Here is a 16,295-nt window from a genome sequence, read left to right as displayed (position 1 = left end):
AGTTAATTGCTCAAGGGAATTCACACCAATATTTATTCAAACAAATGATAGAGAGGAGGATTCCATCGTCTAGGCATATATCAAATGCTCCTAGCAGTAAGCACCATAGTGACTCTTTACCCCATTAATACGGATTCACCCAAGGCTTAGTGAAGTACTATTAAGTTCTAAGAGAGTTAATGCACTATATAGGTGGTTTATTAGCTAAATGAGTGAGCACTGAGTGATTCAAATCTCCATTGAACCTTCACTGGCTAACCAATCATATGCACACTCCACTAGCCTCAACAAAATCACAGGGAACATTGTCCCAATTATAGAGCACTGGCTTGAGGATGCCATTTTTACTTAGCATATCCTATTTCACCACCACTCCCATGTTTTGCATTCTTTTACATTTTGAATTCATTGGGGCTTCCTTATGCAAGCTCTCTCTTATTTTCAGTATGCATATCTATGTTTCGCCCCAGTGCATACCTCTCTCTAATTTCCTTCCCACTTGTCTATTTTTCTCTTGCATGTTGAATCTCCCAACACATCCTACAAGACAGGGAGGTAACATGGGCCTTGTCCTTTACTATAGGTTTCCCACACACAACTTTAGTGCTTGCACTAGCAGGTCCACAAATTTTTCAGGGAGATAGGTGGTAAAATAAATGCAGTGGCTTGAGTTTACACTCAACACAAACAACTCCTCCTCCTCATACCTTTGAATCCATTTCCACTACTCTAGCCTATATATTATTTGTATTTCCACATTATTTACATGAATTACAATATATGGTTGTCATTTATGAGAGGGGTAGCGAAATGGTCTATCAGACATTGCTACACCTCCTCCTTAATCAACTAAGTAGGGATACATTATATGGCTTGGGCAAGGTAAAATACTTATAATGTAACACTCCTTTGATGGGTAAGACAACGTATAGCACCATGCTTGTCCTCAAGGAAGTGCTATGACAATATGAACACCTAAACTTAAGTTTATAAATATATTTTTTCTAAAATTTAACTCACTCACAAGGCTTGTTGTTGGCTTAATGGCCAAACTAGTGCCATGTTACTAGGCTAGCTACTAAGCCAACACTATGGTGCATGTTGAAGAGTTAACATTAAATTTTAAACATATAAATGGTTTTAAATAGAGGATAAATGACCTGTTATAGAGTTTTATGAACCCAATGTTTTGGACTACCAAGTGAGTCCATCATCAGGGGCTGCGACAATAAATATTCTAGAGATATTAATGATGTATCCATGAGCTATATTTAAGGTTATATATATAGATTTAAATAGAGGAGGAATGACCTGTTATAGAGTTTTATGAACCCAACGTTTTGGACTACCAAGTGAGTCCATCATCAGGGGTTGTGACAACAGATATTCTGGAGATATTAATGATGTATCCATGAGCTATATTTAAGGTTATATATAGAGGTATATATATATATATATATATAGAGGTATATATATATATATATACCTCTATATATATATATATATACCTCTATATATATATATATATACCTCTATATATAACCTTAAATATAGCTCATGGATACATCATTAATATCTCCAGAATCTGTTGTCGCAGCCCTTGATGATGGACTCACTTGGTAGTTCGAAACGTTGGGTTCATAAAACTCTATAACAAGTCATTCCTCCTCTAGTTAAAACTATCCTCACCTGTATGGATTCATTATTTAACAACATATAAATGGTCCCACCCCATTATATATATCACTTGCTTGGTATCCAAGCAGATGATATAGCACTTGGCTAACTAGAAAGCTAGCGACCCAAAGCAACGAGATGTGTAACTTAAGCTTAAAACTCAATTGAAACACTTTCACCATGCAATGTGACCCATGGCTAAGCCTGGTGCTACTACTACAACACTTGTTTAATGGCCTAGACAATGCTACAATGCTTGGTTGGGGGTTAAAACTCATGATTCTAAACATTTGAATCCTCCCTCATACCACCAACTGCTTGAATAATGCATTAGACAAGCACTATAATGCTTGGCTAATGACTAAGCTAATGTTTTGGCACTAGCATGGACACCAAATTTAAATGCAATCTCTTTAAAAGAAAATTATTTAACTCCAAATCGCATATGAAGCTTACATATCTGGTTAGTAAGTCAATGAAGTGTTACAAAAGGGAAAAGGTAACCACATCAAGAATGAAAAAGAGCCCTAGCTAGCAATGTTTCAGATTAAAAAGCACATAGAGTGTACTTTAAGCCAATTTAACCCCACTCCATGGACAATGAAATTGATCCACTTGGCCCTTGGGTGATCAAATCACTTGGATAGAAGAAATACTCCACCTTGGCTATTGTTTATCTTAACAACTTAACCCTAAGGTAAGTTTTTTTCTTCCTACCATGATTTTTTACATAGGAAATATGTTTTTACTAGAGGAATTCTATCATATAATTAGTTTACATTAAGTAAGAAAGTGAATATATGATTTTAATGGTCTTTCATGAGTTTTGGGGACCTATTTTGTGCCTTTTTCTTCCTAGATTATGCCCTCATTGGCCCAAAATGCCCATTTTCCACACAATTTAATTAAAATTAATAGGAAAACCGTGTTTTCTTGGCCAACAATTGGTTAAGATATGATTGTTGGGCCATTCCACTTCCCAAGCTTACTATTTCTTATATTTATCTCCCCATTTTCAACCCAAGATGATATGAAGTTGTGCCCTAGTTCCTTTGGAAGTGTTTTGACAGGGATAACACTAAGTATGGTGAAATAAACTCAGAAATAGTTTGTTAAAGCTAGGGAACTCTTAGACACATATTCCCTCTTGATACTTAGGGTTTCTTCTCCAAAGCACCTATGATTCCTTTCTTAGAGCCATTTTTGCTGAGAAATTAATAGGGACAATAGTTAGGGTGATTTATCTTTACTTAGTAATTACTTGTGAAGTTATATTGTCTTCTTATTACTCTATTATGTTATGTTCATCAAATAATTACCAAAACCATAAACAATATAGATCACAAATAGACAATGAACACAAGATGTAAGCTCCAAGCCAGGGCAAAAACCCCTCCAATGGGAAAACCCAGAAAAATCTTCTCTTATTATAGAATCAAATCAAATGAGGAATCAAAGACCTAAACAATAAGAACAAGACCTCCAACAAGCCCCAATTCAACCCTCCTCCCAAGCTCTTCTAGTAAGTCAAGGTCAACTAAAGTCAAAACCTTCCAAAACAACTCTAGCTTCAAAATTTCAGTCCCCAACTTCAAAATTTCAGACCTGCAACTTCGGCCCATGAAATAGCTTTAGAATTTTTCACGTGTGAGAGATTTAATGCAAATACTTCAATTTTCCTTCTTCATTAGGCTTCACTTTCTTCTCTTTCTTTATAGCTCCTCCTTCTCTTGAATTTCACTCTTCTTGTCTTGGAGATAGAACTTTATTACTTGGTGCTTCAAATTAGGTGGAGCTCTCTCTATTTATACAAATCCAAGAGGTTAGATTACCCCTTCTAAGGTCGGCTTGATGAGGTGGGGACGACTTGGTCATGTTGGTGTAAAAATGACATTTTTTACTTAAATAAAATTCTTTTTCCACTTTCTTTTCAAAGTCTAAATGAGCCTTGACTCCAATACAATATTTTGACTTGTGAAAAATATTATTTTGACTCAATAAACCCTAGAATCATGAAGGACACGCTTGATCTAGATGACCAAATAATTTGAGTGTGTAAACCATGCTTGAAAAATGATATTTCTTTTTCTTTTGTTGAAATATCCATAAAATATACAATAATACAAGTACAATAGCAATTATGAAGACCAAACCTAGTTACATTTTCTAACACTCCCTCTTAACAAGGGAGGTATTCATAATCCCATAATAGGTACAAGGATACCCTAAGACTAAAATGTTCTCATAAGAAGAGTTAGATTGGTAAGCCATCGTGTAAGCATCAACATCCTGGCCAACATTGTCAACATAACAACATATTAAATCCTTTTGACTATCAATCTCTAACTCTCCATAAGATTAGAGAACAATGTTAGGAGGCACGCATATGGACACCTTAGCCTCCCAAGGCACATATCCCATCTAGATGTTCACAAGGTATGTCCTTCCAGGAATCTTTCTTGTCTTGGATTCCTAATCCTCAAAGAATATTGGTCCTCTTTGGCCACTCTTATCTTGGATACCCTGTTAGATCCTCAAAGAGTGTCGGTCCATGGGAGTACCAATCCCCAGATGCTTATCCAATCCTCCATTATCCCTCCTAATGTGATACACTAGATGTATGAAGGTTAGTCATAGCCTAGTGCATGATACCTATGGATAATATAGTGTCCACCATCACTCCTTTTCAACCAAGGAGGAGGTCATTACTCCTTATCCAATATGAAGGAGATTTCTTGCTCACTATATCCATTGGGAAAGTGAATATCATCAGATTCAACATGACCAACACATTATCTTGTGACTTGATACCTTTTCAGCCTTCATAGTGTGCATATTTTTGTCATCATTACTCTTAAGCCAAAATCAATGTTGTTCACTCAATCCATGTGATTATAATTGAGCTAAAACCAAACAGTTGTGGATGTAATATCTCAACTACTATCTTTCCAATCTATACTTATGCAATATGTCCTTTAAGGTAGCCAAGTTACATTTTAAACCAATAATAAATACCAAATTATCAAAATTAGAGTTACCTAGTCATGATAGCTTTTAAGATGTCATGTTCTGCTACTAGCTCCCTCTGAGCTCAACATTCCTTTGTATGGTCCTTCTTCATACTAGAATTCTTCTTCATGCTTTATGCCTTTCAAGTATCAATCAATGTGGAGTGAACTAATCAACAAGTTTCAGGATTATATCTGTAATAGTTTATGCAACTTCCTTTAAAGTTATCCATTTTCATTCTTCAAGAGAGAAAATATAATTTTTATCATGTATTCTTCCCATCCATAATATTTGTATATACCATATAATCATATGGAAGAGGTACAAAACATATCATCTTGCTCATCTAACATGCTTTTATGTATATGGACGAGTTCTTTCATATTCATCATGCTTCTTTGTGTCGAGTAATTCAATAGAAGAGCTATGTCCAATCTTATCCAAAATATATCATGCTTATGCATATTTATGCAACAAGGTCTTCCTGCAATAATACTTGAAGACATGAATTTTACTTCCTAATGAGAAGCCTTTAAGGATATACATACCTCTTTGTTTATGCTTTCCATCTATTATTCTTCCTTCGAATGAGATACATCTTTCCTTGAGGATGAGGTCAAGAATTATGTTCAAGATGAGATTGCTTCTATAATATGAGAAGTACTCAATTATATCTTCATGCTACAACTCGATTATCTTCATTTCCGCAAGCTTCTTCGATGCTATATTTCGTAATTTGTAGTAGAAATATATCTTTTGTCATGTTACAAATATTCTTTCACATAGTGAAGAACCTTCATAATCACTATTAAGGATCCTCATGATCCTTTCTAATTATTACAATATTTCTATAATGATGTGAATGCAAAAATGTAACTACATAAATGGTGGAGTGTTGGATGGTCCATGATCTCTATCTTTGCTTGATGACTGCTACCAATGAGATGCAATTGATAATGTAGACTCTAATCCTTCCAATGCTTTTATGTTTCTTTCCATGATGCTACGCTTCCAAGCTTCTTCTACAAGTGAAACTATACATGATACTATAACTGCCATCTTCTAATGGAAAAGAAAACATATTGTAAACAAACCTGCTAGGAGATTTCCTCAATAATATATATCCTTGTTGTCTTCATTCTTTGGTTTATTTTTAGGTTCTTTATTTTCTTTAGCTGCATGTGCTCCACTTCTTTCCTTCCTCTTGTTGTTCTTCTTGTTTTACGGGTCTTTGGGACAATCTCTCTTAAACTGTCCATATTCATTGCATCCAAAGCCTTGTACCTTGGACATATCTAGATTTCTTCGTGGCTAATTGTTGTTCCTTTGATGAGGTTCAAAGTTTCCAAATTTTCCTTTCTTCTTCTTTACTTTAGCAGCAAAATCTTGAGACTTTTCATTTGGTTCAATTTCATCCTTTGCCTTCAATATTATCTCTTCTATCATACACAAAGACCAAATTTTATCAAAGTTCGAAGTGTCCTTTCTTGAATAAATGCTTGTGACAAAACTACTCCATTCGGGAGGTAATGCATTGAGTATACAAGTTATTAGTTCGGAATCAGTAACAACTTGTCCAAGTCCTTGTAGTTGATCCCTTAATTGTGAGACCTTCAAGAGATATGGGGTCAAGTCTTCATCCTTTGATAACCTTGTATTGCAAAGTTTATTCCTTAGAGATATTTGTAGTTCCCACTAAATACAATTTGATCAATTTTTCTTATATTGCTTTAGATGTGCCCAAATCTTCTACAAAAGGAATAATATGATCCTTAATGGATATAATGATAATCCTTTTATCTCTCACTTCTATTTTCATGCACTTGGCCCATTCTTGATACTTATCTTTCTCTGGTTCTGCAACTTTTCCTTGAACATATCCATGGCTTCATACTATACAAGGATCAAGTCTATTCTTTTCTTCGATGCTTGAAAGTTTGTAGACCCATCAAGCTTATTGGATTGTTTACAAAATGAAGTCATTTGATTTGAATATTGAGCCATAGAGAATAATGTGCTAATTACTTGATATAACGATGTTTAGCTTGATGAGGAGATCTTAAAATACCTCGATGTTGTCAAGACTTCCAAGAGACTTCAAGGACGCCCTAGAATGACGACTTCTAGGATGCTTGGAATAATAATGACTTAAATCTACTTCAAAGGATGATGCTCCCAAAATTCTTAATGCTTCATTGTGTTATGCCTTCTATAAATATGACTTCCAAAGAAGCTTTCAAGAGAGAGAGATCAATGTTCTTATTGAAGATGATTATGTGTAAACAAGAGCCTTCAATGGAGGAGTACTAACCTTCCTTCAAGATGATCCTTTTTGAGACCTTTCTTTGTATCCTTCCTTACGTACTTCTTTATGTCCTTCCTTATATCCTTCCTTTTGTCTTTCCCCCTTCCTGCAAATTATATCCTCCAAGGTATCTTATGTGAATGTTTTCTCCTTATGCCAACAATAGTGATCTTCAAGTTGCTTTATCTTTGACCTTTGCTATGATACCATGTTGAGAAATCAATAGGGGAAATAGTTAGGGTGATTTCTATTTACTTGATAATTTCTTGTGAAGTTATGTTATATTCTTATTACTTTATTATGTTATGTTCATCAAACAATTACCAAAACCATAAACAATGAAGATCACAAATAGACAATGAACACAAGATGTAGGCTCCAAGCCAGGGCAAAACCCCTCCAAGGGGAAAACCCAAAAAAATATTCTCTTCTTATATAATCAGATCAAATGAGGCATCCAAGACCCAAACAACAAGACAAATACCTAAACCAATACCCAAGTCATCCCTCCTCCCAAGATCTTCCAACAAGTCAAAGTCAACTCAAGTCAAAACCTTCCAAAACAACTCCAACTTTAGAATTTATGCCCCCAACTTCAGAATTTCGGCCCCCACGTTCAGAATTTTAGACCTACAACTTCATACCTTGCAGCAACTTCAATATTTTTCATGTGTGATATTTCTAGGGAAGATACTTCAATTTTCCTTCTTCATTAGGCTTCACTTTCTTCTCTTTCTTGCTAGCTCCTTCTTCTCTTGAATTTCGCTCTTCTTGTCTTGGAGATCAAAATTTGTTGCTTGGTGCTTCAAATGAGGTTGATCTCTCTCTATTTATACAAATCCAGGAGGTCAAATTATCCCTCTAAGGTCGACTTGATGAGGCGGGGCCGATTTGGTCATGTTGGTGCAAAAATGACATTTTTGACTTAAATAAAATCTTTTTCCACTTTCTTTTCAAAGTCCAAATGGGACTTGACTCCAATACAATATTTTGACTTGTGACAAATATTCTTTTGACTCAATAAAGCCTATAAGAATGAAGAACATGCTTGGCCTATATGACCAAATAATTCAAACATGAAACCCATGCTTGAAAATAATATTTCTTTTTATTCTTTTGATATTTACAAAAAAATACAATAATATAAGTACAATAGAAATTATGAAGACCGAACCTAGTTACATTTTCTAACAATTTTCACACTCCTAGATCCTTCAATTGCTAAAGTAGTGGGATAGTCATTACGTCCTAGAGCTAGTTTCATGAAAACTGGAGACATTGATGTGCTAGCTATTTGCATTACATGCTAAGTACCTTCACCATAAGGAAACATCCAATCACTGTGGTAGGGATAGTGAAGAGGATAATCTTTCTTTGCCTCTTTCAAAGTTGGTTTGATTGAAACTCAGTTAGCCCTGAGACACCAAAATCCCTAGTCCTTTGCATTTCATATTTAAAGGCTAACTGAATGATGGATATTTTTTTATTTTTGTTATTTTGTAGGGAAACCATGTCCACAACTAAGGGAAGGGTTGGAAAGGCACCTGCAACTAAAAATCCAGAAGAGGAAGAGCTAGAAAACCCCATCAGAATGGAATTTTTGGATACCCCATGCTTCATAGATAATTCACTACCTACAACTAGATATAAATCTACCAAAAGTTCCATAAAGATAATCTTCATGTAGCTTGGCTAGACATTGAAGTTTACTAGGTAGTAAATAGATATTGGTTATTGAAGATAACAACTCACCCACTAATCTTTCCATGCACTAAGGTAAAAGATTGGCTTTCGCAACACTCATCTAGAGGAGGCCAGGATCAAATAAAATCGTGGAAAACCCTTGGCCCCATTCAGTGCCTCCAACACAGAATTATATTATAAATTTCCCAAATAAGAGGTATCTCTGGATGAAGATTGGTTGAAAATTTTCAAGGTATTTTCCAGGGAAATCCTATAGAAGTGGTGGATTGGTAGAGGAGCATTCGTAAAGTGATCCAACAAATAATATCATGTTAATATACTTAATACTCCATACTACTTTCTGTCTTCCATGATCTGTATACTATACAATAGAAAAAATGCAGAAACATTTCCACAAAGTTTGGTTCCCCTGATGTACATAGTGGTTATTGAGGGTGAAATATTCAACTCGATTGACATCCTAGCAAACAACTTGAAATATTGCATTGATAATACCTGGAATCTTAGATAGGGACAAAAACCCAAATTTTACATGGCCTCATACCTGCTAGATGTGATATGTGATAGAATGGCATCCCTAAGCATGAAATGGAGATGGACCATATGTGAGGAACTTGTACACATTTAATTTAAGATACTTTGGAAGGAACACTACATTAGGGAATACATGTTGATTTTCCATGACTTCTTGATTCCCTTATACGAGGCCCTGTTTAATGAAGTTTCTCCATGCATGTTTGAAAGGGCTATATAGGTAGTTCCAATAACTAGTGACTAGTTTGTGGAGAAAAATGGTACAATCATTCGAGCGTTCGGTGCAACCAAATCTCTCCACCTGTTACTTAAGTTTGTAACTAACCATGTGGTACTACCAAAAATAGCATATCATGTTCATATAATTGTGGGTAATGCTATTTCAAGAGTCAAGAAGCATCCATGGCCATATATGTCATTCCATGTGGGAGCCTGTCAATTGATTTTCATCAAGAAGGCTAAGGAGTGGGAAAACACGCTAACACTTTTCCATTTTGGGGATTTTGCATTTCATATCTATGATATTAGATCAACAGTTAGAAATCGTTACAAATCATGTAGATTTGGATGGGTGTACCAATCAAAGACCTAAGGATGAGAGGAAAAATAAAAGAATGCATGAGATTATGTAGATGTTATTTCAACAATTGATTATGACCTAGCCCAAAGAAAGAAATGAGATGAACATGTTAAATGCCGAACTTTAGCTTGAGATTAGGTGGTCAAGCAAGAAACAACTTAGAAGGACCAATTAGACAAAATAAGATAGGATTAAGAAGTAGTTCGGATAACAAAGGAAGATACCATAACAACTCATGAAATAGAACTTAAAGAGGAAAAAAAGAGGAAGAGATGAAGAAAGAAAGGGACTAAAGAAAAATAATTGAAGTTGAGTAGGAATAAGAGTAGATAAGGATACATGATTAAACTGAGGCTATCATTTAGGAAGAAACCTTGCAGATTCAACAAATAGAACCCGAATCATAGCCTCAGCGTGACGCGACTAACATGGAGATAGAAACAATGATTCTAGCATTGCCAAAAATCATAGAAAGTCATCTACCAATAGAAAATATGGTCATTGTGCTAGCTAAAAGAAAGAAGGTGGTAGATCTAAATAAGTTTATACTAGACTACACTCAGAACAAAATTGTAGAGCACATATATAGAATGCATGTTAGGCTACAACTACCTCCAATACATATTATGACTGAGAGAACTATTGTGTTGAATACCAGGATATACTCACTTCTAGTAGCCTATGCAAGAACATTGCCTTCCCAAGAAATGGAAAGAATCATTCAGGTTCTCTTAGAGTAGATCCAAGAAAAGGATGCTTGTATTGCAAAATTGGAAGAAAAAAGTGAAAATGTTGATGATCGAAAAAAAGACCTGAGGTAGATGAGTGTCAAGGTGGATGATTAAAGGGTTTGTGCTTGTAGAAGTTCATGACCACTACAAAGCATTGGTCCAGTAGGTGTAATCACATGTGCAAGTCATGTAGGAATCCATGATAGAATTGATACTAGTATGGTAGAAGGTCAAAGAATGAGGTTTGTAGCCCTAGGGAGTCCTAAATGTAGTCTATTAGTTGGAGGAATAACCAAATGAGTATCCATGGGCCCCATAAGAACTTCCATGTATCAATAGCAAGTAATTGTTATATGAATTGCTTGATGTCAATTGGGCCATAAAAATACACGAGATACCAAAGAAATATATTTCTAGGTAAATAACTATGTATCAACATAACTATTCTCTAGTAGAGAGGATCATCAAAGTCAATAAATTATCATCCATTGGAGCTCAAGGAGAGACCAGCGATGTTGAAGAGGTAACTAAGGAATTGGAAGAATCCCTCAATTGCAAAAGATATATCCTTCAACATTTTCAATAGCAAGCTCATTGAGGAAAACCTCAAGCATTATCTAGTGGAACCAACACAATCCTCGTTCTTGGTCACATTACAAAGAGAACTACCTACATTTTCCTAGAGCACTAAAGAGTATCATGTTGTCATGGAGAGTTTTCTACCAATTAGGATCAAAATGATTGGATTCTATCATGAAGTATGGATAACATACTTTAAGGAGATTGAGAACATTCCACTGGAGGATGAAATTATCCTGTATGACTTGTAAACAAATTCAACAAATTATTATTGTAATCATAATTATAAAATAAGAGAAGCTAAACAATTGTAACTACCCTTGAAGGTCCAATAGTCTCAAGTTGTAGTTACCATTCAGGCCTACAAAAAAAGTAGAGTTAAATGTAACAAGGTCTTTTGAATCATTTTAGAAATTCTTGTAAACCAGAGGTTGGAAGTTGGTGAATTTATATTTATTTTGGCCATTTAATATAGAGAGGCCATGAAGGCCACCATCAACTGCCAATGAAAGCCCAAAATTACGAGGTTCATCTTTAAAGCACAACTATTTTTCCTCAATTTCCTTAAATGCATAACTATCTACAAAATTTTGAAAAACATTATCTCCACATCACTTCCATGCATGGTAATCCATAAATTGTGCTATGCTTTTTCACTTGAACAATTGATGGGAACATGGAATTATGGGAATATGAAAAAGAACCTTTTGAGGCACCTTTTTTTTTATTTGATTGGTTCGACATATACTTTTCTGACATTACATGAATTTTTTTTCAATGCATGCTTTCCATAATATATAATATGATCATTAGGACATGCATCTATAGCTTGATACTCCATTCCAATTTCTTTCATAATGGCATATAGATATTGGTATGTGTGAGGTAAAATATTTGACGATGGTAACAAAAATTCACTTAAATATATACAACATAAAAATTCACTAGTTAGTGTAAAGAATATTAATGATAAATATTGCATTATCTAAATTTAGGCTTTTGCGATCCATATTATGAACGTTGAGAGATATTTCGGTAAAAATCACCTAAAGAAACTATAAGTCAACGCATTTCGAACCAACTAGTGTGGTTCATCTTCAAGACAAGATGAAGAACCAAATCGTGGCAATAGATTAAATAGATGAAGATAGATGTTTTCTATCCATTATAGTATAACAACTAGTTTTGATTAAAGAATTATCATTAATTAATAAACAATTTTTTTAATTAAAATAAAGTAATAGATGGAAATTATTTGTAAATAAAGAATTAATTAAATTATTATTATTATTTTAATCGAAATGAAGGTCAGTAATAATAAGGTCAAACTTAATTATTCTAAATAATAAAATTGAAATTAGTAATACGAAAATGGAAAAAATAAAAATAAATAAATAAACAAACAAAATAAAGGCGAAATTTAACTATTCTAAACAATAAAACTAAAAATTGTAATAAGAAAATGAAAAAAGAAAATAAATAAAATATAAATCAAAATAATGAATTAACTCAATTTTAGTATTTAAATGCAAAAAAAAAATATGCTAAAAAAATGAATAGTAAATAAATAAGAAATAAAGGAATACCAGAAATTTTGATTAAAATAAATAAATAAAACAAATAAGTAAATAAATAATTAAATATTAAAAAACTTAGGAATGCAAGGTAGGGATCCAACACCTGCTAATACTCCAACCATCATCTTTGTTCAGATTGATAGGCCTCCTTTCAATTTCCAAGGCCTCACTAAACCTACATGATGAAAATGTTCAATCATAGCAATGAACCTCGCCTCTTCAATGCAAATGTGATGACTTGTCTTTTTTGCATGTTCTGCCAAAGTGTAGGAGCAGGACCTTCTATGTTTGATGTCAACTATGTGCTCACGAATCCTCTGATTAATTGAGCTATCAGTTTCACTAATATACAAAGTACCACAGGAGCAACAGATGACATAAACACCTTTCCCAATTTTAGGGTTCACAGGGGCCTTCACTGATCTTAGGGAGCTTCAGATAGTGTTTAGGGGCCTAAATTTTGAAGGAACCTTATGCTTCTTCAGGATCTTAGCAATCTTGTCTGTGGTTCCTTGGATAAATGGAAGATGCACCCTTGAAAACTGATCTTTAAGATCATTTTTAATCCTAGGACCCTTTTCAGCCTTAAGGAAGGCTCTAAGACATTGGCGCTTACTATAACCATTCTTATTAAAAACACTAAGGAGATGGGTTTTTTCATCATTGAGGTGGTTTTCATCAGAAACTTGTAACGCCCAAGTGGCTAAGGTGTTGAGAACACCTAGATTTTGAGCGAGGAAATGATGCGAATTCACATGAAGATATTGTTTGGTGTGAGTTTTCTTCCGAAAAACATGGTGAGAGAAAGAACCATCATCTCTTTGTTGGGGAATTATATGTGTAATAATTCCAACATTAAATTATCAATCTGGGGTCGTAAGACTTAGAGGCACAAGCGTAGGTAACGCAGGATCAGAGCATCTAATCTAAATTAACATCAAATTCCTATTTCTGAATTAAGTACAGAATGTAAATAAACAATTTAATCTCAGTCTAAGTAAAGTAAATCAATTAGACTTAATCTCAATGCAAATAAAACTTAATTGCAATTCAAACAATAAACTTTAGAAATATCACACAATCTATTAACCTAAAGAACTCAATCCTTAAAGAACTCACCCACTAAAATTAAAGGACTCACCTACCAAATCCTAAAGAATTCACTCACTAAACCTCACTTCTTACTGGTCACTACATTTAAGCATATGAGGAATCACTTGTTTAAGCAAATAAATTGTAACTACGAAATGCTTGTTATAGGTTACCCTTATAACTCAGAGCTTAAAAACTAAACAAAACAAATCATTCCTCAAAACAGTTGACAATGAAATCACATTGATGTAGAAATTCTGTAAATTCTCTCTACAAATCTCGCTCCTCTGAGACCATAGAGAAAATATGACTGTAGATTAACCTGATAATGCAATATAACTAAAGAAAAATATTATAATCTACTTTTACTATCAATTTTCTTTGCGGAAGCTTAAATATTGAGCAAGAACGAGCTGAACACATATAACCAGAAGAAAAAGAATTAATGCACATGAAACACAGAAAATACTCAAGGGAAAGCCTCAACTAAAAAGCCCACTATCTGTATTATCATACAAGGTGGAAATACATCAGAATTATACAAAGCCTTAGCTCTCACAGCTAGCCAACTCTCAGTACAATCCTCCTGGATGCTCACAGGCAAACAAAGCTTCTCACAAGCCTTCTCCTCTTCCCTCCAAGCTCCTATTTCCTTGCGCAGTTCCTCTGGGATGATCTCCTTCACCCAGTGGAACAATGCTCTCACACACTGCTCTAACACACTGTCAGAACTGCACAATCCTCAAGGAACCTTACCTTGACTGCATGCATGAGTTTCCTTTATAGGAAAACACATGCAACTGATAGTACACTGTCCTTGACATTTAGCTCAATTGGTTCTTTCTCAGAATAGACATGCATGATTTTTTGATGAGGGAATCTTCAGTTATCTGGAGTACACTAGTTGAGTGCATGCATGCATCAACTGACTGATAACTCACAATTATCTCCTTAAACAATTTGGAACTAATTTAACTGGACTTAACTCAGTAAACAGAGCTAACTAATTACAACTCAAATATAACTCAATCTTATCTCCTTAATTAAGGGATAATCTCCTTAATTTAAGGGATAACTGTTGCATGACTTCAGAAAGACTTCTAACTTAAATTTCTCCAACTAATTAATCCATAATGAATTAATTAATTATTTCCAAGCAGCTGGTGAGACTAAATTTGATTTTAATTCACAATTTTAATTCAAGGACAAATTAAAATTGGAGTATTCTGGATTCTATTTTTATCATTTCTTGTTGCTATTTTCAACACTCCCTCTCAACAAGAAAGGAATTCAACTCGATCCCGACCGTGAACCTTTAGAATGTTATGCATGCAACGCTTCTCTCTAGTGTTGTTTCTCCAACAACTCCAGAAACAAAAAAAAACATCCAACCTGAATTAGTATGATGCATCCATCATCAAAGTCTCTAACTGCTATTGCCTCTGTCAACTGAAAACTTTGCGCTTTTGTTGACTCTGCCTTTTTGCACTGTAGTCATGCCTTTGTGCACTGTAGTCAATCCTTCTCTGCACTCTTCAGTATCTGACTTCTCTAGCCTCTGTCACTTTGATCTTTGACTACATCAATCCCATTGATTCCTCCCTCTAATATGTACTTTGGGCTCTCGTAGCAAGGTACGATCCATGAGATAAAACCTCTCAATGGACCCTGCCCAATTTCAGCCTTCTTGGGACTATCACTTCACATCGCCCCACCTCACACCTAGAGGTATGGTTGCATGTGATCCCTCTGTCCACTTGGATCAAAATTCCCCCCTAACGGAGGTATCTGCATGAGTGGATATCTTCACTCGGTCTCCTCTTTGCTTCTCCAATTGTGGCTCCTCCACAATTGTCTGAGACTTCTTCTGGGACTACTTGTTGAGAGTTAATTTACTCTCCCTCTCAACCACCAAGTCTCTAACATTTTTCTTTCTCCTCAAGGCTTTGCATGCATCTTGAACCTCAAGAGCATACAGATTCTTAACTCGTGAACCGATCTATTTCACCTGTCTCTTGGTGATGTGTCTAAGGAAAACGTTTCCCTTACTGAAGACAACATCGTAGCCTTTGTCCTCCAACATCCCGACTGATACCAAGTTCTTCCTTAGTCTAGACACATACTTCACATCTATCAAGGTGATAGGAGCTCCATGCTCTCTTTGAAAAGCAACCGTGCCCACTCCTGAAACACTATACCTTTCGTCATCACCCATCTCTATGCGCATATTGAGGTCTTTCTCCTCCAAGGCACTGAACAAACTTTTATCGCTGGTCATGTGGAATGAGGTTCCATTGTCAAGATACCAGTCACAACCCATCATCGATGACACCATGCATGCGATGAGGGTAAAGTCCATTTTGAACTGAGAGGCTAATGCATCACCTTCCGATCCTTTGGAGGATCCCTTCTTAGAGTTCTTCGATGGGAAATTAGTCGCATAATGTCCCATCTCGTGACAATTAAAGCACCTCACTTTAGACTTGTCACCCTTCTTCCCTCCATGA

The sequence above is a fragment of the Pinus tabuliformis genome, chromosome 2_1 (genome assembly GCF_031772625.1).
Source record: "Pinus tabuliformis cultivar Carrire ecotype Pingquan chromosome 2_1, CPIR1, whole genome shotgun sequence".
NCBI classification, from domain to species: domain Eukaryota; kingdom Viridiplantae; phylum Streptophyta; class Pinopsida; order Pinales; family Pinaceae; genus Pinus; species Pinus tabuliformis.
The sequence above is the reverse complement of the archived record's forward strand: the minus strand, read 5'-3'. Positions refer to the sequence as shown.